General features: G+C 41.8%; 1 protein-coding gene across 1 annotated transcript in view; it reads left to right on the forward strand.

Moving 5' to 3' along the window:
* The first annotated feature begins 11449 nt into the window (after window positions 1-11449).
* LOC139727021 (neprilysin-1-like) overlaps window positions 11450-23914 on the forward strand; it is an 87108-nt gene continuing 74643 nt past the window's right edge. Inside the window, exon 1 of the mRNA XM_071638002.1 lies at window positions 11450-11502. The gene's annotated coding sequence lies outside the window, so the exon portion shown is untranslated. The remainder of the gene's footprint in view (window positions 11503-23914) is intronic.

The raw sequence follows: 23914 nt of genomic DNA on the forward strand, positions 1-23914 counted from the left end.
CAATTATATAACTCATATATTGAATATTATGTTTTGTATTGTTATTTTGATGATTTTGAAAATGTAAAACTGTAATGATTTACTTTGGATACACTTAGTACTTTTTATGTTCGAGAGAACACATTCGCAGGCATTTTTTAAATCTTATTTATTATGACGTAGTGTGCCATTATACTTCACAACGTTTGCCAAATATACAGTCCCAACATGGCCGGGATGACGTCTTCATGATTATGATGAAGCTTCAATTTACCTCAAAGAGCTGTAAGTAATATCAGGAAAAGAAGAATTCAGTCGGGATAAACTGTGAGCAAATGTCTGTGCGATATTGGACAAACAATAACGAGGGCATTATACGGTTTAGATGTGTGCTCGTTTCCATTGCGTGGCTTTCTGCAATGTGCAATTTGTGAAAACTTCTCAGTTAGCCACTGAAAGCAAAGTTGGATTTTTAGCTTACCTGAGCCAAAGGCTCAAGTGAGCTATTGCGATCGCCCTTCGTCCGGCGTCCGTCGTGCGTCGTGCGTCGTGCGTCGTCCGTCGTCCGTCGTCCGTCGTCCGTCGTCCGTCGTCCGTCGTGCGTCGTGCGTAAACTTTTTACATTTTCATCTTCTTCTTGAAAACCCCAAGACCGATTTTTTTCAAACTTGGCAGGTAGCATCCCTAGGGGGTTAGGAACTCAATTTGTTAAAATGGGCACCATGCCCCACCCAGGGGGCCCCCAGGGGGCCCCAACCCCCCCAAAATTAAGGAATCTGTAAAAATCTTCTTCTCTAGAACCAGAAGTGATAGAGCTAAGTTAATACCATGAGTTAGTACATTGATGACTGTAGTTTCAAGTTTGTTCATGGCAGAATCAGGGGTGCCCCCCTTGGGACCCAGGGGAGGGGGGTGGGGAAGGGTTCTAATGGGGCCTAAATTGTACATTTTCATCTTCTTCTTGAGAACCCCATGACACATTTTCACCAAACTTGGCAGGTAGCATCCCTAGGGGGTTAGGAACTCAATTTGTTAAAATGGGCACCATGCCCCACCTAGGGGGCCCCCAGGGGGCCCAAACCCCCCAAAATTAAGGAATCCGCAAAAATCTTCTTCTCTAGAACCAGAAGTGATAGAGCTAAGTTAATACTATGAGTTAGTACATTGATGACTGTAGTTTCAAGTTTGTTCATGGCAGAATCAGGGGTCACCCCCTTGGGACCCAGGGGAGGGGGTGAGGAGGGGTCCTAATGGGGCCTAAATTGTACATTTTTATCTTCTTCTTGAAAACCCCATGACCCATTTTCACCAAACTTGGCAGGTAGCATCCCTAGGGGGTTAGGATCTCAATTTGTTAAAATGGGCACCATGCCCAACCCAGGGGGCCCCCAGGGGTCCCAAACCCCCCAAATGAAGGAATCTTTATAAATCTTCTCTAGAATCAGAAGTTATAGAGCTGAGATAATATTATGAGTGAGTACATTAGTGACTGTAGTTTCAAGTTTGTTCATAGGAGATCCAGGGGTGCCCCTCTTGGGTAGGGGGGGGGGGGTGGTTGGAAGGGTCCAAATGGGGGCCTGAATTGTACATTTTCATCTTCTTCCTGAAAACCTCATGATGGATTTTTGTCAAACTTGGCAGGTAGCATCCCTAGGGGGTCAGGATCTCAATTTATCAAAATGGGCACCATGCCCCACCCAGAGGGCCCCAGGGGGCCCCAATCCCCCCAAATTAAGGAATCTTAAAAAAATTGGGCCCTTATTGTACATTTTCATCTTCTACTTGAGAATGCCTGGTCAAATTTTAATTTAGATTAGTGACTGCGTGAAAGGTGAACTTGCGATACTCAGGTGAGCGCTAGACCCGCGGGTCTCTTGTTATAAAATGTTTTGACATGAACGAACTTTCACTCGGGACTACTAGTGTACTCGTACAATCACTGAATGTATGAAAAGCTTCGTGTGGGTAATTGATGCACGTTGGCCCTTACATATCTTGTGCATTGAGAACCAGCATCTTAGAACAGAGTTTACAAACTTTCAGGTGTGTTCAAGATTCCATTCACCAAAGATTGTTGCGTCATACCCGGACCGAATGATTGTCAGTTTCACGTAGTTTCCAGAGTGTGCATTTTGTACAGACTACGTGGATTTCTGGTCCAGTTGTAGCATAATGTACCCAAGTCAAAAAGAAAAGAACTCTGTTTCCCTTCATCATGTCAAGAGTGGAATGTATGTCCAAAATCCGCATTCCTGTCCTTAATTTTGTGACGTTTTCTGGTAATTCATACATGCATCATGCATGGTAGTTCTGTACGTTCAGCTCAAACATGAATTTTCGTGATTAAGAACAACAAACAAACAAATAAAAAACAGCTGCGATTTGAATTTACATTTAACAATGTTATGATATTTGTACGTGGTCAGTTTGTATGTGGTATTTGAGGGAAGATAGAAAGTTAAGGAAGTATCTATATTCTTATTGACAATGTATCTGTCGCAATTGTTAAGAGTACATACGCAAGCGTGGTCAGATTGCGGCTGGTTGTAATTTGCACCGCATTAGCGCACATTGCATGTCAAATCTGAAGTGGGTTCGTAGTACTCTCCGACAAGATTTCAGTGCATTTCTTCAATATGAAATGGTAGGAATAGTATTGCCTTGGTTCTGCTAATAGCTCTGTGCTGGAAGCATGATCAGTCACACTGCTGAACCTCATACCAGAGTCGTCAAATTTGAATGTACCCATTGAGGCGTGTTGCTAAGTTGTGCTAGTAGTAAAATCTCAGGATGTCTTTTATCAGGGGGTAAAGTAAACAAATTGTGCGAAGCTGTCAAAACGGAGAAATTGTCAATTTAGGAATGTATTGTTTAATGCCTGCTATCAACTTTCTCTGTTTGTTTGTTTGTTTTTTGTCTCAAAGAGGAACGGTAACAAAGAACAATACCTTGTCACGTGCTCCACTCTGAAAGACGTAGTTTGTCGCCGTACACCAGTTTCATGTCATTTGAACATTAAAGATGTAAGAAGACTGTGGACACCACCACTCCCTCTCCCGAGCCCCATGCCTGCTCCTCTCAATTAATATCTCTGACTTACACTGACACCGTGATGCCATTCCTATCTACTTTGGTCTCCATACCAAAATTTGATGCGTTCCTTGCGAAGGGGCGTGTCCCGTCCTCACCCGCCACCCTCCCCAATCTGGTAGACATCAACATTAAACTTCTGCTATAACCCTCCCCATCCCATTCCAAATCATTCCCTCTGGGTTAAAACCCAGGTACCAATGTAAAAACGCATTGTTCGTGTGCGTGCATTTATGAAGTAATAGGGGCAAAAGGGCGTGCCCCCACCATCGTTCCTTCGACCAGGAGGACACTGGAATCCGGCTAGTTCATCCCCTCCTCATCCCCATCACGCTCACAACTTCTTCCCTCTCCGTGTTGAAATCCCCTTACTATTCGTAAAAGGCAGCTGAATTTCAATGCTTTTGACTGCTGAGATGTGACCTCGAGTTAGCATCATATCCATGAAGATTCACCCCCAGAAAGCTATATTTGAACAATTATCATGTGTTGCTTTGGTTTAAGTCGCAGTTTTTTCGTCGTATACATTAGAGATTATGCGGATAGTACTACCGATGATGAAAATCATGGACATCCATGCAAATATTATTGATGCTAGTCATAATTTTGATCGTCTGACAGGGATGAGCCCGAGAAGTATTGTTGATTTTTTTTAAATTAATTGTCTTAGATATTCGTTGTTCCGATGAAAATAGCAAGAAAAGCGCTGCGACGACATTTATCTTCTCTTCATAAGACGTGTGTGGAGAGGGGGAGAAGAAAAAAATCCCCCTTACTTAAAAGCACGTGGATGTTTATTTTCTAGTGTGCATGACACTATGTCTGTGAAAACACATGTGCTGTCGAGTACGGAAGTGTCCTGAGCCATTTATGATGATATTCAGCAATTGTTATATGTGTGCTATCATGCAAATACTGGTAAATTATGGTATGAGGGATAAAACTTTGTATGATAACCCAGGTGGTTGTCTCAAATAGAAAGTAAAAAGTATAAAAGTATAAGCATATTCACTCTACAACTTTTACGATCTATGTCACGTACTACGTAATTGTTAACAAATGTTGCATCTATACGTCGTGTCAGTGCTCAATTTCTGTTTGTGTAGGTCATCTTTAAGGTACAACTCGAATTCATGGCCACGTACAGTAGCGCACATTGATCCATCCATATATTTGATTTGTGTAGTAAATAGTACTCATTGGCAGAAGAAAAATTAACAGTTGCGATCATTTTTGGTACTTTTGTAACATTCCTATTTACTGTTTGTATATGCTTTTTAACCTTGATAATGGTCAGATGATAATTGTACTCCGTTCTCTATTCATATTGCAACTGTTTATTCTTATAGTAGTGGATCGTTGACTTGTTAAATAAATTATTGATGTGCAAATGTTGTGCTTCTTCTGTCGTCATTATTACAAAGTGCAGTTACGATGTCGCACAGTCAAAGAATTAGGGGCTTGTGCGAGGGAAACATGATAGCTGCAAGATGTTTTGTCCTACGATGACCTTTGCGTTGACGCTGAAACTGTCTTAGTTTTCGTCATATCGAAATATGTTGTGTATATTATATTCCTAATGTTACAATATATCACGCACACACACACTTTTGATATTATATCTATATTTACATATATAATATCAAATTGATAATATGATGTATTGCAATACTATATAAGATATATTTTATTATGTATAATTTTTACGAATATGATATTTCATTTTGTTTGCTTTTGAGAACTGATTTCGATCCGTCCTCTTACAGCCAAACTTTCTCCCTTTTTTTTTCTCTCTCTCTGCAACAACCCCCCCCCCCCCCCCCCACCCTCGCTACCATCACCACTGCCAGGGTGGTATTTTCTTCTTGACACGGACCTGCTTTTCAGTGTCGGCATACTAGTACCTAGGCACTCACTGTCGTCCGTATCTCATCTCGTTAACGATTATCGACACTCCAAACATTGACTACCCTGGGCCAGGTAAAGCGCTCCGTCTGTAAAGTATGTACAAGCCGCTACTGTAATGCGCACAGAGATATACCCGCGGATTCTATACTTTGGTCACGTCGTTTCCCATAAATCACGCGGATGATTACGCGATACACTTTACGGATAGATCCCGGCGGATGGAGGAGGAGGACCGGAGCTTGCTGGTCTTCAAGCAACGATGACGGTGATTACGGAGTTGTGGATTTTCTTCGATCAACTTTCCAATCCCCAGAAAATCAGGGAGGGGGGGGGGGAATCGACAAACCACAAAACAAAACCTTAAATAACTTAATTCTCTTTCGGACTGTAATTAGGGCACGGCAGGGTCTTCGCAAAACCCCCACATTCTAATCGGCATGTCGATTACAGCGTTCAAGATTATTATTATAGATGGGAGGGATAGTCACTTTTGAGAGGTAAATCAATAACTATTGTCCAGGTGCGGGCAACTTTGAATTTCCCCTCTCAGTCTTTCGACCCATCTTCCCTTTACATTTTTGATAAAGTTGTGTGAAGTATACGCCCTGGTTGATTCTTAGTTTCCCAATTTCGCCAACTGCAAGTGGTAAATCATTCTTATGCAGTTCAATTTTTATTCAGTTTCTTGATTTTGCGGGTCTACCCGTCTACCCGTACACTAGTATGACCAGGGAGGTGACTCACTTTCCTTGTGTAGTGCGAGCATTATGCTCAATCCCGTGCCGGTAACATGGTTCGCAGGATATAAAAATCGAGTGGATGACTACGGTACAGTTGACATTTATTACTATGTTACTCAAAATGTTTCCTCATTGAGGTGGATTTTTATCACGGAATCATTACAATTGAGAGTTTACAGAGCCCGTTAGTGTCACTCCAAGGGGGTGTACTTGTGCTTCGAGTCAATGTTTGTACACAAACCATTACGATCTCTTCAAAGGCAGTGAACAGCAGCTAAGCTGCAGCTGGCATCTCAAGAGCGAGATACGCATCTTTACAACCAGTCCTTTGCACCCGTAATGTAACCCTCGACCTTAATAACGTCCACAGAATCTCTGCTAATGCATGAGCGTTCACCTATCATCTTTTCACCGTCTAGCGTTACGGGGAGGGGCTGCCAGGGACTTAAAGTGAATGCAGCAATATCAGAAGAACATAGTCTATTCAGGGAAAGTTTGAGGAAAATATGACAATCCGTTCAGAAGTAATGAATTTTTGAAATATCTGTGCTGTCACCGCTGGATGATAATACTACTACAGCGTGTAATAGCACAAGCGTAGGACAATACAAAGAAAGTACAAAGAAACTTCCACAAATGTCTTCTTTTTCTTTTTCTTTTTTTTTTTGGTGAAGACATTACACATTCTCTCGTTCTACACATGTGACGTCACACACTGTAGTATAGTAGTCTTCTCATCCAGCGATGACGGCACAGAATCTTCAAAAATGTGTAACTTTTGAACGGAATGTCCGATTTTCTTCAAACTTTCACTGATGTAGTCTGGCAATAATGCTGCATTTAATCAATCTACATATCTTGTATATAAGATGAGCTATAATTGAACTTGTCCTTTAAAGATGCGCAGTGCTCCTTCGGTAGGAAGGTTCAGGTTTCGAGCACTATCACTGCGCTTGTGTCCCCATGGTGGGACATCATTGCTACTCCCCATATACCTAGGTGTATAATCACCCGGTAGGAAAGGGAACATTTTTGTAAGTGGATCTAAAGGCCGTGTCACACCTTTCCGGGCAAGCTACGCGGGCTTGTTGCGAGTAGGGATTTTGCAGCACGCAGGATAATTTTCTGCGGGCGGACAAGAATGTTTGCGAGTTTCGCACTTTTGTTTTACCAGCTAGACGCGTGCTACTTACCTTCTACTTGCGTGTAGTCCGTGTGACCTGCGTGAGAGCTTTAAAACCGATCCGTTTTCTGTTACGAGTGACTTACGGGTACTGCGAAGTACCTGCGTTGGAGTTGCCGGCGAGGTGCTGCCGGTAAGGGTCTTCTACTGGTGTTACGCATGTACCTCTGCGGGCGAACCCCCGCGACACACTCTGAACAAGTTTTGAGCATGCTCAAGGCCTTGTCATACCGTATCTGGGGAAGTTTTGCGGGTTGACTTGCGGGGAAACACATTTGCTACCCGGAGCTCTCCGCAGTTGGTCCGCACCTGACAGTACCCAGCGCGTATCTCGCCCGTAGTTGCCCGGAGGTGCGCACGCAAGTCCGATTTACCCGCAGCCAAGTTTTGAGCATGACCATCCCCCCCCCCCCCCCCCCCCCCCCGGGTGAGTCGCGGGGATTCCCCACAGAGGTCCACGCAGAACGCCAGTAGGAGGCCCTTAGCGGCAGCGCCTCGCAGGCAACACCCACGCAGGTACTTCGCAGGCCCCGTATGCGGCAAAGATAATGACATTCTGTGGGACTTCTGCCATTCCTTCAGAGGAATTCCATTACTGAGTTGTCAGCCCCCACGCGCCTGGCACGCAGGTCACACAGAATACCCGTAAGTAGAACTTAAGTAGAACGCGTACACCAAGTAAGACACATGCAAAGCTCGCCCAAATCCTTGTCCGCCCTCAGAAATTGTCCGGTATGCTGGAAAATCCCACACTCAAGAAGCCCGCGTAGCTTGCCCGAAAAGGTGTGACAGGACCTAAACATGGTTGCGGGTAAAAATGATTTTTGTGCGCACCTCCGGGCGACTACGGGTGCGATACGTGCTAGGTACTGTCATGTGCGGGTCATTTGCGGGGACCTCCGGGTAGTGAAACATGTTCTTCGCAAGTCGCCCGCAAGGCTTGCCCGGAAAGATGTGACACGGCCGATCTGAGGATGAGTAGTTTAAGGTTTAGGTCGGCGGGGGCGCTCTACAGGGGTTCCATGAGTGAGCACTGTAGGGCTCACACGGGTAAATAATTTCCCACCGGGACGTGTTTTAAAATTCAAAATTCAAAAAATTCTGTAAAATAGCTGGGAGAAATGAGGTGTTATATCTTCACTAAACTGGATAAGTGAGATATATCCTTATATCCATCAAATTTCCAAGGCGGGTTCTTCAGCTCAATCTCTGTCCAAGAGTCCGCAAAGCCAGACTACGAGTTCTTTTCACTCAAAAAATCACCTATTTTCTGTACATGCACCCAATGAAATATAGTCCCTTCAAATTCCACCAGAAAAGCTTTCATCTTCCAACCAAAATGCAGCTTGTAGAGGAATTCATACTCAATATCTGCAACTATTCAGTTTTTTGCCAAACTGCATTATTGATTTTTGATCAATTTTTTTCTTCATTTATTTTGGTATCTTTGGTACGAATTTGTGAAGGGGTCTGGGACATTCCATTTTATTTACAGCCCTGTAAATGCGGATGGGTTACGCAGTGACCGCGGTGAGAGCAGCGCCTTGAGCAGAACGACGTTGTAGACAATTTAGTGCTATGTCCTTTATACTCAATGATTATATTATTATACCAAGATTCCTATATGAAGTGGATGAAAGACTAAATCAGTTTGACCTTGTGTTAGAATGAGTTAAAGTTTGTTGCTTCTTAAGCCTTTCTTTTCTATCAAAATCAAAACAGAGATCCAAGCCATTGTTCTGGATTAACGCATCCTTTCGTATCATATCGTTGGGGGCGGGGGAGGGGGGGGGGGGGGGGGGTTATTGCCCTGATACGCTAGATAGTAATGATGGGCACAGTAGCTTCTATCGCCAAATGCGCCACTGCCACTGCCCGTGTACTACCGATGAGGAAAGGGATGGTTGGGTAAGCTTTGTGGAAAAACACTCTTGGGCCAGTTATCATATTTGATGAGGGGCAGAGATTGATGCTGACCCAGACCCCCCAAGGTTATTCTCTCCAGTAGCCACTTCTGGACTCTTACGGGGATCACTCAATGTTTTTCAAGAGTTACTATCGCGCAGAAACCCGACACGGTGGAGTATTCGGGGTTTAGAGACCAACGAGGAGAACGAACAAGGGTATCGGGAGGAGGAGGAGGAGGAGAACGAAGAAGAAAAGAGATGGGGACATGGGGGGGGGGGGGGGGAGCGAGAGAGAGACAATGCGGAATTAAAGACACAAACAAGAGAGAAGATATAACATGGATATAGGTAGACACTATAAGGGCAGGCCTAGATGGTTCTTTAATTCTGAGTACACTGTTTCCATTTAATTCATAATTATATGGTGTATCCATGTGCTGATTCATGAAATAGTGAATCCAACTCATCTACCTATCGATTCATTCATCAGTCAATTACAGTTATAATTTGACATATTTATGTATAATGATGAAATTATCAATTGATTGATTGATTAATTCATTCATTTGTTTACAAAACAGTCACCTTCAGTGTAGAAAGGGAAAAGGGTAAAGTCCGCACCAAAGTACTTACACAAAGAGGAACTTCAAGTTCTTATGCATGCACAGAAATATATACAGGGCCTAGTTATTAGTCAATGTAATTAGAATCCCATTTCTTTCTTCTTTTTTAACACAACAACATCAATGTACTTTTATGTTATCATTGTTGCCTTTTGTATACTGCCGCACTGTGGTCCTTTATGGAGGAATATACCCCTCCATCTTCAAATGAGCTTGAACAGATGACGTAATGAGAGGCCAGCCATAATAATGATAAAGTCTGAGTAAAAACCTGACATGACTACAAGGAAAGAAAAAACCCACGAAATTCAAAGGTTCACCAGATTTTAAACATACAGGAATATTGATGATTATTTAAAGTAATACTAGGCAAATCAAAATGCGGTGATTATTTCAGCACCAAAGTTTTTTTTTTCTTCTAAACATGTCTTGGCAAATACTTCCCATATCACATAATATGGAAAGATATGTGCATCGTTTCCACTCCTTTAAATCTCTTCACAGTAACGATTATTGTGACTGGTGAGTTTTTGAGGGGGCAGGATTATACAGTTATGTAGCCTACTAACTTTAGTTATTTCATTTTGGGAAGAACTAATCTCATTTGCATGAATGACAGCAACAAAATAATATCTCCGTGTCATGAATACAGATGAAATTGTGCCGTGCTAAGATTCGCTTTGTTTTGCCCAATTTTACTGACGCTTTTTTTTTTTCTTCCGGCTGTTACATTTTGTTCTCTCTTAACCAGTCAACTATCATTTCTACATCCAGGGAACGAAACGCTGAGGGCGCTATAATCTCATCAAATTTCAGTCATCTGAAAGGCTCGGGTTTCGGGTTGGAGCCTTGAAAATTTTGCCGAAACCGCCATAATTTGTCGTTTGGACTCGTACGCGGTATCAGTTTTCCAATCATAAAACAATCATTCCCCCCCCCCCCTAAATTCATTGTTTTTCTTCCATCTTTGAAAAATCTGCTTCCAAACACGTCGTAGCATAAGAACAAACGCACCATGACAATATTGAGGTTCAAGGAGGGGCCGATGTTCGAGATGTTAAGAATAATTTAGTGAAACCCGGGAACAACTTCCCAATTTCTGCGAAGAGCAGCTGTAAATGAGGTGAGGTAATTAAATTCGTCGCCATGGATGCTGCTTTGGAAGAGTATGATTTTTTAAATTATATTCTTTTTAAAACAAATCGCACTATAAAATATACCTTGTGTAGTTTCGCTTCGTTTTGATTTGATATTTCGGCGTCGTGGTAGTGCTTCGCACGTGTTGTCTTTGTTTTATTTTTGTTTTTGTTTTTGTTTTTAGATTCTAAAGTTCGTTTGGAGTGAATGGTATGTGTTTCCGATTTTGAAAGTAGCGCTGATGCTATCTAGTGAAGTTTAATGCACTAATGTATGATACAATTTACTTGTGAGTAACATTTCAGAGAGAAAAGATGATTTGTTGCTCAACATCAAACCCCAATGATGCTATGACGTCGTAGCAAACAATTGTATTCTATTCACCCTTGATGATAGTATGTTAAGCGAAAGTCAGCCACGAAGATTTAGGAGAGTAAAATGAGAGGACAAATGACGCTGAGATTGTGGAAGAGGAGTGAAATAGAAGGAGAAAGATGAAGAGAGAAAGGAGAGAGCAGACAGGAACAGAGGACGTGAAGGGAGAGAACAGAAGAAGGGGGAGGGGTGGTGTCGCACATTCCGCGCACTATCCAGCATCTGCGATCTGCACCCAACACAGGGGGCGTTACCCCCTTGTTGGACATGTTGGAGATCCGCTCGTCTCCCGCGTACAGACACGCAGAAGTTCTCCCCATATCCCCCACCCACCCCACCCTTCATCATTTCGATCGGAGCATCGTTCCGCCGCAGCGCGATGCTGTCGTCCGCGTTGACGCTTGGCGTTACTTGGAGTTGGCGATACGGTGCGTGGGTGATGTGGTAGCAATAGTGGGCACTGCGCTCCTATCGCTCTTCATCGGGGGTTTTTATCCTCGCCAATTACCCGGAGTTTGCCGGCTGGACCCCCGAAAGGGATAATCATCACACATTACGGGGTAAGTCGCATCCTCATTTGTGCCATATCTTCGTTCATCTTATTTCGCACTGGATGGGGGGGGGGGGGGGGGGGTAGAGAGGGGGCGGAGGAAGAAAGAAAAGAAAAGAAAAGAAACTCAGAGGTGATTCGAGGAGAACAGAACTCCTTTGTTTCATGTTATTCATGTTGTCGTATCCAAGGCAATGTTACAATGTATTCCAACTCTGATTTTGTTTTCTTTCTCTTGATTTACTTGATTTCCTTCATTCGGCCGACGGTAGCACGACAGTAAAGGTACTCGCACAGCATGGCCAATCGCTTTCACTTCAAAATGTTTGTCATCGGTTGAAAAATTTAAAACCACCAACCAACAAATTTCCTCCCTGAGCTCTTACAAGGGGACCAACCACAAGTTTATCGTGCTAAATTTAGATATACATGCAATCGTAAGCTACCCAGCGAATGATATTGACGATGAATGCCATCATGCCTCCTACGTTTCTCGTTATCACCTGCGTTAAAAGGATTTTAAAACTCAACTCAATTTGTGCGAGTCAACCAACGTCTTTTTGATGAAACGTCATGCGATCCGCACAGAGAACAAAGGAATTTGTCTATTCCTCCTCCTCCTCCTCCTATTCTCCTCTGTTTTCTCTTCTTTCTCTTCCTCCACCTTCCCCTAAACTTCGCTTCCAATGTCCCTTTAATTTCCTCCTCGTCACAATCTTCTTTTCTTCCCTTCCTCCATCCTCTCCATTCCTTCTCCTCTCCCTCGTCATCTTCTCTTCTACCTCTTCATCCACCATTCCCACTTTCTTCCTTCTTGATCCTCCCATCCTCCCGGTTATCCTCTCCTCTTCTACCAACGCCCATGGCAGTCTATTCCTTCTCTTCCCATTTTCCTACGTTTTCTTGATAACATTTTCCCCTCTTCCTCTTTCCCTATGCATGTTTTTCTTCATAAAGTAATCTCATCGACATCACAATTGTCTCCACGTCCCTTTGAATGATCGCATAATATATCGAGCTGAAGCGGATTAATCGGCATCGTGATGTATTAGTGCTGCCATCGCATATATCACTGTCATGATATTTTTCGTCAACGCACCATTCCATCGACTATGGCATATTTTACAAATTTGAACTACGAAATGGATGATGATTTCGACCTTGACGGCTTTCTATCATCGATATTGAGAATTCATTGTGACGGACGTATAAAACAAACCAGGGAGAATGTCCCATTATGCAACTTATCTAAAGGGGATATCGGAATAATTATTTTGAGTCAGTTATTATATATTCACTTGTCTCTTGTATTTAAGACTAACGCAAGGCAACATTTGTCAATGCCCCCCTCCCCCATTGAAAAGACCCGCCATAATGTTGTAAAGCTTATTCTGTTTCTTGCGTGCAACAAGGAAGACAACAAACTGAGGGGAAACATACCGCGCGATATGGTCAGCTTCTGTCACGAAGATATAATGTGTAATGATAATTATCGAAAACCGATATGTAGCGTGAATATGATTTAGCCTACAATGTACGCCTTGCCGTAAGCCATGCTCTTTCAGTATGGCATCACATATAGGCGAAAACAAAATTTGCATGTTTGGTGTGAAAGCAGGTAGTAAAAAATTGACGAAAAACATTAGTTCACTGCGATAGTATAGGCCTAAACGCCAAGTCCTTTATTACTGCCTGTCTGTCTGTCCGTCTGTCTACAGCCTTTTTTTTTTCTCGTGCGATAGATCTTTCTCCTTCCTTTTCATCTATTCCATCTATCATTTATCTATCATTCTTTCTGCTTGTCCATTTGTCTGTCTACCAATCTACAGTATATTCTGCGTATATATATGTCTGTATGTCAATACAATTATCAATGTATGTAGTTCCGTTAATGTATATCTATCCATTCATTTACCTTTCTATATTATGTATGTATGCCTATCAATACGTCTTTCTACCTTTCACTATCCATCTTTCTATCCATCCTTATCCCAAGTGTGACTATCGACAAGGTCTGCGTAAGTGGGTCGTCTGAGTAGGAAATGTAAGGCTAAATAATTTATTTCTCAGGGCAAAATTCCCCCATCCATCATTTCGTACTCGACGAGAATCAAATCACCTCGTTGAGGTGAATATGTAAAAGCCAGAAAGTGCCGAGTGTTTATGCACTGTATGTTTTTTGTTTATTTTTTGTGGTTTTTATTTTTCTTTTCCACTTGGTTTTCCAAGTCTAACTCGAGTACACGGAATGAAATATGATAACCGATGCACCAATGTCGGTTATAAGGAAAGAAAAGATGAACAGAAAAGCAAAACAAAAGTAATTTGATCCATTTCTCGCCCATGGGTGAAAAGAGCTTGCCTGGCCGGCGAGGTCTTATAGAACTCAATAGCGGCCCCTGGATCGAGTGATGTAACAAAATAAACCCCGACCTAGGTGCGGCGTTAATTTACCGTCCTGTTTTACGGAGCTAATTGTCGTCAGGCCTTCAAAATGAGGGGAAAATATAACCAGCAACAATACAGCCACAATCAGGTCGGAGGTACCATTGTTAAAAAAGCTGCAAACGATAATGTGTGTTTTTTTATTTAAAGTTTATTAAAGCAGACCAGACACTTTCGCAATCGAGGTAATAAAGAGATTGTGAAAGGTTCCACATACTCCACAGAAAGGGTGATCCAGTTTGCAAACTCAAGTGCGGCTGTGCTTTGAAACTTATTTCCCAACCAAAATGTTCCACTTATGCGTCGACCTCGTAGTAGTGGGTTAAGGGTAGGATTTTCATTTTACATTGTGTCTGTAGGCAAAATAAAGTTTAACGTATTCAGAACCAGCGTTTTGTAAAGTTTTGCATATCATTTCTGTTGGAGAAGAAGGCGTTGATATAGTGGGGAAGTTGTTGATTGTTTGACTTTCCTTATTGCTTTGTTCTTGTGTAATCTGACGAAGTGATTATGATTATTATTTCGTGTTTATATTTTTCGCTCCTTATTCTCTTTACAGCTTGCAAATTTCTGCTCATTTTTTGAGGGGATTACTTATGAAATAGTGATTTTCCAGTAGTGGTGCATTCTAATAATAAAAACAATAAAAAATAGGATTACTTGAGAAACAAGTCACGTGACCAAATGTAATCACAGTCTGCCATAATATTGTGTAATGGCAAACGCTCAATTTTACGCCCGGATTTCTCGAGGGGGACGATGTCCTGGCCTGCGCGAGACACATGGCCTGCAGTGAAAACGTGTCGGGGGACTCTGGCGCTGAGACGCGAATACGTGAGCTGATTTCACGCCACCACAACGTATTCAACAACACGGCGGCCACATGATCCTAGCAACTATAATAGCGTCCACAATAATGTTCCCTTGCATAACCCTGTCGAAGAGTCAAAAGAGAACGGGCGCGAAATCTGATTTGGCGCCTTGCCTTGCGCAATTTTTTCTGATTGTTCATCTTCCTTGTATACGATTTCAACCACTGTAATCTTCATTCGCAAATCATACGGGGCACCTGGAGAGTGTGAAGATAAATGACGAAAATACCTTAGAAAAAAAAAGAGAGAACCCCAATCTATTCACATTATTACAAACAAATATCAGTGGAATAGCGGGTTCAATGAATTATGAACACTATCAAGAAGACGGTTTGAGTTTAGAAACATAGAGATATAATGAAGCAATTAGGAGGTATGTGTCGACACGTACGACGATTACGCGGTTCAAAACGGATAGAATATCATAAAGGCAATCTGATGGCTCTCTCACGGGGCCTGACCTGGGTAGAGCGATGTGGTGCAGATAAGGCCACCAACCGACAGTTTCTTCTCGGGTTCTTATCACCTGTTTTGCCCGAAACGCCCTTTTTCATTTCCAGTTACATTTCTCCTAAACTTGCTGTTATGAAGTCAAGAAAATGTTTCCGAAAATCAGGACATTCGATACAGCCAGTGTTCAATTGATTTTCTTCTACATTTTTTTTTTTCGTCTTCTTTTCATATTTCGTACAGTAAAGCGTGAAAGTGGTTATTCGGCTGTAGATGTGTCGGAATCGCGCTATGTCATCAGCGCGTGGTATACATTTGTACCCTACCTTACCCTATCTCCCAATGCAAGGCTGGTCGTTTCATTATTATCATACTGCAATTAATAAATTTTTGCACGGTTTGATGAGCCAACCAAAGAGTACAGCAGAGATATATGTAATATGACGTTGTGTTAAAAAGAAACACTAAAATGCAAGATCAAATGTACACAAATACAACAAGTAAATAATATTGAAATTGACATTGTTAAAATTACTACATGTACTGCGCACAATCTGGCGTCAGATGATGTGAACTATGGGGGGGGGGGGGGTTGGAACTTGTTGGATGTACTTTAATGCCGATATGATTATCAATAGACGTCATCAGACCAACAAGTGTGGAATATTTATGTTTGTACGATAATAGTATGATTACATACATCATCTCTGAACACGCTGCGGTTTTCTGCGCCTTAACTTGAGGTCGCACGAGTAGAGTGCATGTTTGTTGTGAAAGGTGAGTGAAGTTTGTTGAATTACCATGTATTCTGAATGAATTAGATACAATATACCGACATGGTAACAGCACTCTATTAGTGATTGATGTCATGGTATACAAATGGTATAAACGAGGTTCCAATGACGTCATCAAGCCTTGCTGAGGAGCGAAAAGTGCGTGTGGGGAGGGGGCAATACGCGTGGGCAATACGCGTAAGCGTTACATCGCACATCGACTCGGTGGGTATACGGTACGCCTACCGCGCGCTGGAGCTGTATGCACTTAATACAGACATGATATTTTGTTTTTGCCCCTCAAGCAACGGTTCATTTGACGTCACGGAACCTCGTCCATTCTTCAACGTGAAGCGAGTAGAAGAGTGAATCAGTCAATCATATTTGAATTTGTATAGTTTGATATTGCAAAGTTATTAGAGGACAAGCGTACTATGAACTGTAGAAAAAATACAGGAGGATTGTGTCACCGCAAGTGACCGTGGTCACAATGTCATGATAATAATGAACAACAACAAAACTTGCAACCAGTCCTTCATGTTGTAAAGGTCGTTCATGGTTTTAAGGATTGCCTTGACAATAATCTGCTCTAACAACGAGCGATCATATTGGAATTTCCTCCAAGATAATTCATCTGATATGATATAAATGCTGATATAAATGTTCTTTATATTAGAATGAACCTTCAACTATTGAAATCAAAGTGCGTTCTAGTAGATTCAATTACAAGTCTAGAGAAAATCTCAGCTTCGATATATTGGCAAAGTCGATGTAGGTATTAATGCACAATGCGACGAATTAATATCAGACCATTCAGACACATCGTTCCGATATACGATGTTATCGTATGGCAGCATACGACCTCGCGCATTGTCCTGTGTCATAAGACGCTCATGAATATGTATAAGTCCCTCAGTTGTACAAACTTTAGCCGGGCCTAGCCATGTGTACATTGCGCCGAATTCATTCGGTAGTCTGCGAAAAAGCCCCGCCTACTCGTACGACGTCTAGATGTGAGGGCATTCAGACACAAATATACGCCGTATGAATATAGGCCTACGTCGTACATTGAAAAGATGATCAAACCAAGAACGACTAAGATCACCTTCAGACACATCAAGTCTCACGTCGTATTGATATACGACGTATAACTATACATCGTATCGACATACGACGTGCTGATATGAGGCCATTATTCACACCGAATTATCGTACGAGTACATCCATGCAACGTATATGGTTACTGTAAAACATGATATATTCGCGGCATGAATTTTTCGCGAATTGGAGCCGGCAGCCTTTTTCGTGGCATGAAATTTTCGCGAAATGCCACTGGCGTTCAATGCGTATAGTGTAAACAAGGACTTTCGCGTGCATTTTAAAGGGGAAGGCTAGTAACTGATCAGTGGGAATCAGTGGAAATGCTGGGAGATGATTGTTCCAATCCTTATGGGATTCATTCAAGAGTTCATTGTATATCTATTGTTGTGTGAAAATGATTTGCTTCAGAATGGTCTCATATTCAAGTAATGTGCAGTTTAATGCTTCCAGGTTAGCGTCCCTGGTCAATGAGGTCCAAGCAGAACGCCAGTAGAAGGCCCTTAGCGGCAGCACCTCGCAGGCAACTCCCACGCAGGTACTTCGCAGTCCCCGTATGTGGCCAAGATAATGACATTCCTTCAGAGGAATTCCTTCACGCGTCCAGCAAGTAAGACACATGCACCGACTCGCCCAAATCCTTGTCCGCCCTCAGAAATTGTCCGGTATGCTGGAAAATCCCCACACGCAACAAGTCCGCGTAGCTTGCCAGGAAAGGTGTGACAGGGCCTAAACATGGATGCGGGTATAAAGATTTGCATGCGCACCTCCGGGCGACTACGGAAGAGATACCTGCTAGGTACTATCATGTGCGGGTCATTTGCGGGGACCTCCGGGTAGTAAAAATTGTTCTTCGCAAGTCACACGCAAGGCTTGCCCGGAAAGGTGTGACACGGCCTTAAGACAAAGATATACGTCGTATATCGAAACAATGCTCAAAGCTTCGTTTATATAATAATTATATGACGTATCGTCGTATATCTTCTCTCTGGTCTGAAGGGGGGGGGGGGGGGGGTGGGGGTAGACAACACCATGAACGGTTCTGGAATAATTACCCCAGATCCTTCCCCTAACTCTACCTCTAATCTTAATCTTGAACCTAATCCTGACCCCAAACAAAATTTGATTACCATGATCTTTACTCTAACCCTATCACTTAAACCATTATCCAGCTGGGGGTAATTTTCCTTGGGCAGTAATGGTCCTGGTACGCCATCAACGTTATCTGGCTCTTAGTTTGAGATGGGTCCGCAATATGTGACGTAATACTCAGAGAGATAGATAGAGAGAGAGAGAGAGAGAGAGAGAGAGAGAGAGAGAGAGAGAATATACTACATCAAAACTTCTTGCGGTCAAAGAATGACGTGGGTAGAGGACTTGACGCAATGGATACCCCAAAGGTGGTAATCGCTCCTGAAAGCTCTTTCAATGCACTCTTCAAGATTTCAGCTGCGATGCTAAAAGTTAACTTCCGTTTGTCGTCTCAGTGATGTTGAATGCACTTGATAATGCATCAGTCACAAGGGCTTTAGTGTTCAGGGACCCTCTCCCCATGTGTGGGGGCGGTGTGGCGTAGTCGATACGACTCCCGATTCCCCAGGGGAAGACCCGAGTTCGAATCCCTCCCAGTGCTTATATCCAAGGACAAGATGTTTTTACACACCGTGTCCGTATGTCAGGTGTATAAATGGGTACTCGAAGCGCCTGGCAATGCTAGGGCAATAATATTAGTAGGGCCCTCTGGTAGAACAGTGGAAACACTGAAGGGGATACCCTGGATGAATAAGGCCTTATTATTATTATCCCATCCCTACAAAGTAACCCAAGAAAACAAACATAAAAAGATACTTGCAAATAGAACCTGCTACTCGCCAACTGAGACATAACAACGGCCTATAATCCTATAGGCACTTGCAGATTTATGAAAAAAAAAACAAGAACAAGACACATATTTTTCTCTACATACCAAGTCACAACTTGATGCGTACGGGCCGCTATGGATAGAAGAGGATAAAGCTACAATGCACAGAAGTTCATTTGTAATATTCTTTGTCTCAGCAGTGTGCAATATCGTAGAACAGCCCACTTTTCGGACATTAATAAATTCTCAATCTTTGAATTAATGGCTCCTGACACATGCCTTCTATGGTAACGTACAATCAGACGACATCGCTCTAATTCGATTTTGTTGAAATTCTTTAACCTCATTTTTGTTGCCCTCCTCTTTTCAAATTAAATGTAACCTATAAGCGCAGAGGGGGAGACAGGGAGTTGGCGCTGAGAGCGGGGAGCTCACCTGTTGCGCTGTGTTTCCAAACTCGTCTTGTCACTCGCATGGGGACGGCTGGAAACATTCTTGGAATGTTGGCGCCATTTTGGGGTTTCCGCTCGGCGGGGCAGGAACAATCCTCCAATGATCTCGAGGTTCTCATAATACGTATTTCTGTGTGTGTTAGTGTGTGTGTGTGTGTGTGTGTGTGTGTGTGTGTGTGTGTGTGTGTGTGTGTGTGTGTGTGCGTGTCTGTGTCTGAGTGTGTGGAGGACGAGACGACTGTCGTTCAAAAAATTCAGACAAAATAAAGATTTTGACAAGCTTGTAACAACATCCGATTTCTCCGCATTTGCCAAAGTTGTGTCACAGTCACAATTCACCATTACGACTACTACTACTACTACTACTACTGGGCCTGCTGCTGCTACTACTACTACTAGTACTATTATCACCACTTTTATGGTCACTCTCTATCAATTGAAATGACTCTATCTGTTTAAATTAACCATTTCTTGTCATTCATCATGTGCTTCAGTATGCGCCCTATCTCTATATCCTTGATTGATAGCCGCATCCGCCCCATCATTTCTTTGCCTATGCCTCTGTTTTACCTACTACTACTACTACTACTACCACTTCTACTTCTCCTTCTTTTTCTGCTTTCCTTCCCATGCAAAAAGGTCATTATTATTATTACTATTATTATTATTTTTTAATTTATTTATTTTTTTTTATTTATGTATTTTTTTTTTTGGGGGGGGGGGGGAGTCAATTATAATAACAGATAATAGGTAGGTAGATAGATTGATAGACAGGTAGATAAAAAGATATGGAGAAGAATGGAAAGTTACCCCTCCTGAAATTCCTAACCCTTTACCTACGACAATTCCAGATTTCTGAAGATTTCTGCAGATTTTGAACATCAAGTTTCAGTAAAGTCGTATGTATTGGTTTTGTACACGTTTGTTGGTATGTATGTGAATCTCTGGATTCTTTTGTGCGTGTGTGTGTGTATGGGTGTGCATTTCTTGTTGTAAGAATGTGTTTGCGTTTGGCTTTGGTTCTTTGCTTATATTGTTGTGTTATTTTTTTTTTTTTTTGGTTGCTTTTTGTGAATTTGTCTGTTTCTTTGTTTGTTTGCCTATATTTGGCACAAACGTCAATAGTACATGGAATATATTTTGCTTGCACCAAATGTCATCTCCGGGAGACATGTTTAGGAGTACGTGTAAAAACTCTGGCATTCAAAGAATCCTGTGCCAACATCCAGAAAATGATGTGTCGTTTTAGCGCGGTGTGGTTAAAAAAGGATGCCCCCTTGCTGGTCATCCGTTCAATATCACCATGGTAACGAGAAATCGTGAACGGTCCGTTCACCAATTGCGGCGCTCCCGAATCTTTATGTTTGAGTTGACATCCCAGCATCACGCCAATACAATTTGCGCAACCATGTTCATCGTTTACTCACCGAAAGACGAAACACGACACAAACACCAGGGAAAACAGCGCGACAGCGACCTTATTCTGTACTATAAGATTACTTCTGAGAAATAGAATTTAACGTAATAATGCCAAAGGGTGTCGTGGGAGGTTGAAGTGGTGGAGATTGCGTTGCCACTAGCAACAGTGCTTCATCGTGCAAACAGAGCTGCCTGAGACGCCACACAGTACTATGAGATCCTTCCGCAGAACATAAGCGCGCAACGCAAACAGATGCACGGATAATTAACCCTTATGGGACCATCACAATCATACAAGTTCTTTGGACATGGTATGGAAAGAGGTTGCGGGGGGGGGGGGGGGTGGGGCATGAGGGACACAGACTTAGGCATGCGAACCAAAAAGTGCTTGTGCAATGACGTTGAAAATATTGCTTTCTGGCAGCGTATGGTTTTGAAAAACGTGTCATAAATCGTCGGTGTTTCCACAGACATAATTCGATGAAGATAATTTCGAACATCAGACTGCAAACCACGAAGGCATTGTCGGCAGAAAAGAGATACATATGAGCGAATACTCACATGAAGAGAGATTTTGAGAGTGGAATGTACGCACATATATACGAACCACCTCCCTGCCTAAAAAAAAAGATAGAAAAAGAAAGAACAAACAAAACAGAAAAAATACAATATACAGGACTTCGAGCAAGAATGATTGCAAATAATTCTTAATAGTTCTTTTGTATGCTTTTCGCAATATTCACGGTGGCAATACTGAATTTCCCATTTTCGTCAAACAGCAATATACGACTTAAACAATATGTATACTCAAACTTGAAGGTAATCCCATGAAATAATCTAAAATACCACACGTAAAAACCTCCATATACTGCTACTATTACTATGGGTGTATCATTATATCAAAATGAGATACTGCAACTATAATGAACGATGACAGTGCCCTATTCTCTGGGTGTTTATTTATGCTTTAAATGGACTTGTTGTTGTTTTTTCTTTGAACTGTAACGTGCCTCAAAAGGAATGTAAAGACACATTTTCGCTTGCGTATGAATACCCTGCACTGCAGAAATATGAAATGAACTAAAAGTATAGCACTTTATGACTCTAGGTAGCGAGTGAAATGAGACCGTCCTCCGTCGCCATGGTAACATATCGCTTATGATGGATCTTACCAGCCTCCGAAATAGATCCACTTCTTTGTAAATTGCATCACAAGTGGTGTTTGAATCGCCCTCAATTCCTTCGCGAGACGCACAGATTGACTCCTCGGAGCTTCTTTTTTTTTTCTGCTGAGAAGTGATTTCAATAAGGCATAGGCCTATACACGCCAAAAAGGGCATTTGTACTCAGACGAGCCAACACAGATGATAAGCTCAGGGTCTATAGCTGTTTCATAGGCTCAGGTATTCAACAGAGATATCATCACCATATTGTCTAATTCCATATTTTCCTTTTTATATCGTTCTTTATTTCACTTATTATAGGACTAATAAAATATGATGTGTGCATGTAAGTGTGTTGTGTGTATGTGTTAATGTGAGTGTGTGTGTTTGTTTTCGTGCGCATAACACACTCTTAAAAAGAAAAGGATAAATCAACATTTAAAAGGGGCGAGGAGTGACAGCGTTTTTAAAATGTTGTATTCACCCTTTTATCCAGCTGAATCCATCAGTTAGATGTGCTAGATACAGCAAGAAAAGGGGTGAATACAATATTTTTAAAATGCTGTCACTCCTCGCCCCTTTTAAAACGCTGATTACTCTTACCAGTACTGTTTTTTCTTATACTTAATACAGTGTTATTTCATTTTAATCGTCATCTTTTTCGAAGACCTGCTTCATTCCTATCTTTATACCACCATGGTAGAATTGTCTTTGCACTTTAACATTGGTTCGTTTGGCTCCCACGGCAAGCTCCAAAGCAACAAGTGATAGACGGCCAAAATGTAAAATTCATACAAGGCATGAATCATATTTTTCCGACTGGCGGCTCATAAGTGCCACAAGCATTTGCAGGAAAACTAAAAAAAGCAAGGAAGAAAATGATATACCTTGGGAACAATATATACTCCAAACATAGCAGACACATAAATAATGTGCGAGCGAAATGCTAACACATGTCTCTTCCCATTTATAATGTGACATCTGCGTGGGAAGACTGGAACGGCATACAGACAGACTCCAAGTTAAAGGGATGGTATAGTTTTGGTTGAGATGGGGAATTCAGAATTTTACTCTTTTTTTGCCAAATAATTAGAAACCAAAGCATATGAAATATCAAAAAGCATACAATTTTGAGAGGAATTCAAAGTTTATGTAATGAAGACTGATTTTAAAATGACTGAGATAACAAAAATAAGTAAAACAAAAAGGTACTTATGAAGGTGGGTCCAACCTTTTACTGGGATCTCTCTTTGTTCTTACGATTTTTCAGCAATTTTGAAACCATTTTTCATGAAATAAACTGTGAATTCCTCTAAGAATTATGTGTTCGTTCGGAAGGTTTCGCATCATCTCACAAGAAAGTGGAAACCTGAAGCTCAATCACAACCAAAACCATACTATCCCTCTGAAGGAAAGAAATCATAATAAATGGCACAACATGACATTATCATACCGTATCGAAAATGACAGTACACTCAAAAAAGTCTGGTGTTGAATATGAAACACCGAGCTGGTGTGAAATTCCGATGCTCATTTTTGGTGTTAAATGAACACCTCCGGGTGTCACTTCAACATATAAACTTTTCTCCCCTTCTTTTTAGATAGGAACTATTTTTAACTATTACTATTTTTCTTGATTTTGAACATCAACAGGACGAATAAGAACTTTCTGATAAAGTACTTGATTTTTGAAGAAAAAAGGCTATGAACACATTTACACAACAGTAACACCAGTTGGTGTGATCTCCTATTGATACTGGGTGGGCACTATACCATTGATATCAACAAAAGCAATACCAAATCAACACCATGTAGTGTCGAGTCAAGATATCACCAGCCACACAGTGTCAAAGTAAACCACGAAGTGCCAGGTGAACACTTTTCAACAC

This window comes from Diadema antillarum, unplaced genomic scaffold (genome assembly GCF_040938485.1).
Source record: "Diadema antillarum isolate AM-2024a unplaced genomic scaffold, OU_Dant_1.0 seq00000112_RagTag, whole genome shotgun sequence".
NCBI classification, from domain to species: Eukaryota; Metazoa; Echinodermata; class Echinoidea; order Diadematoida; family Diadematidae; genus Diadema; species Diadema antillarum.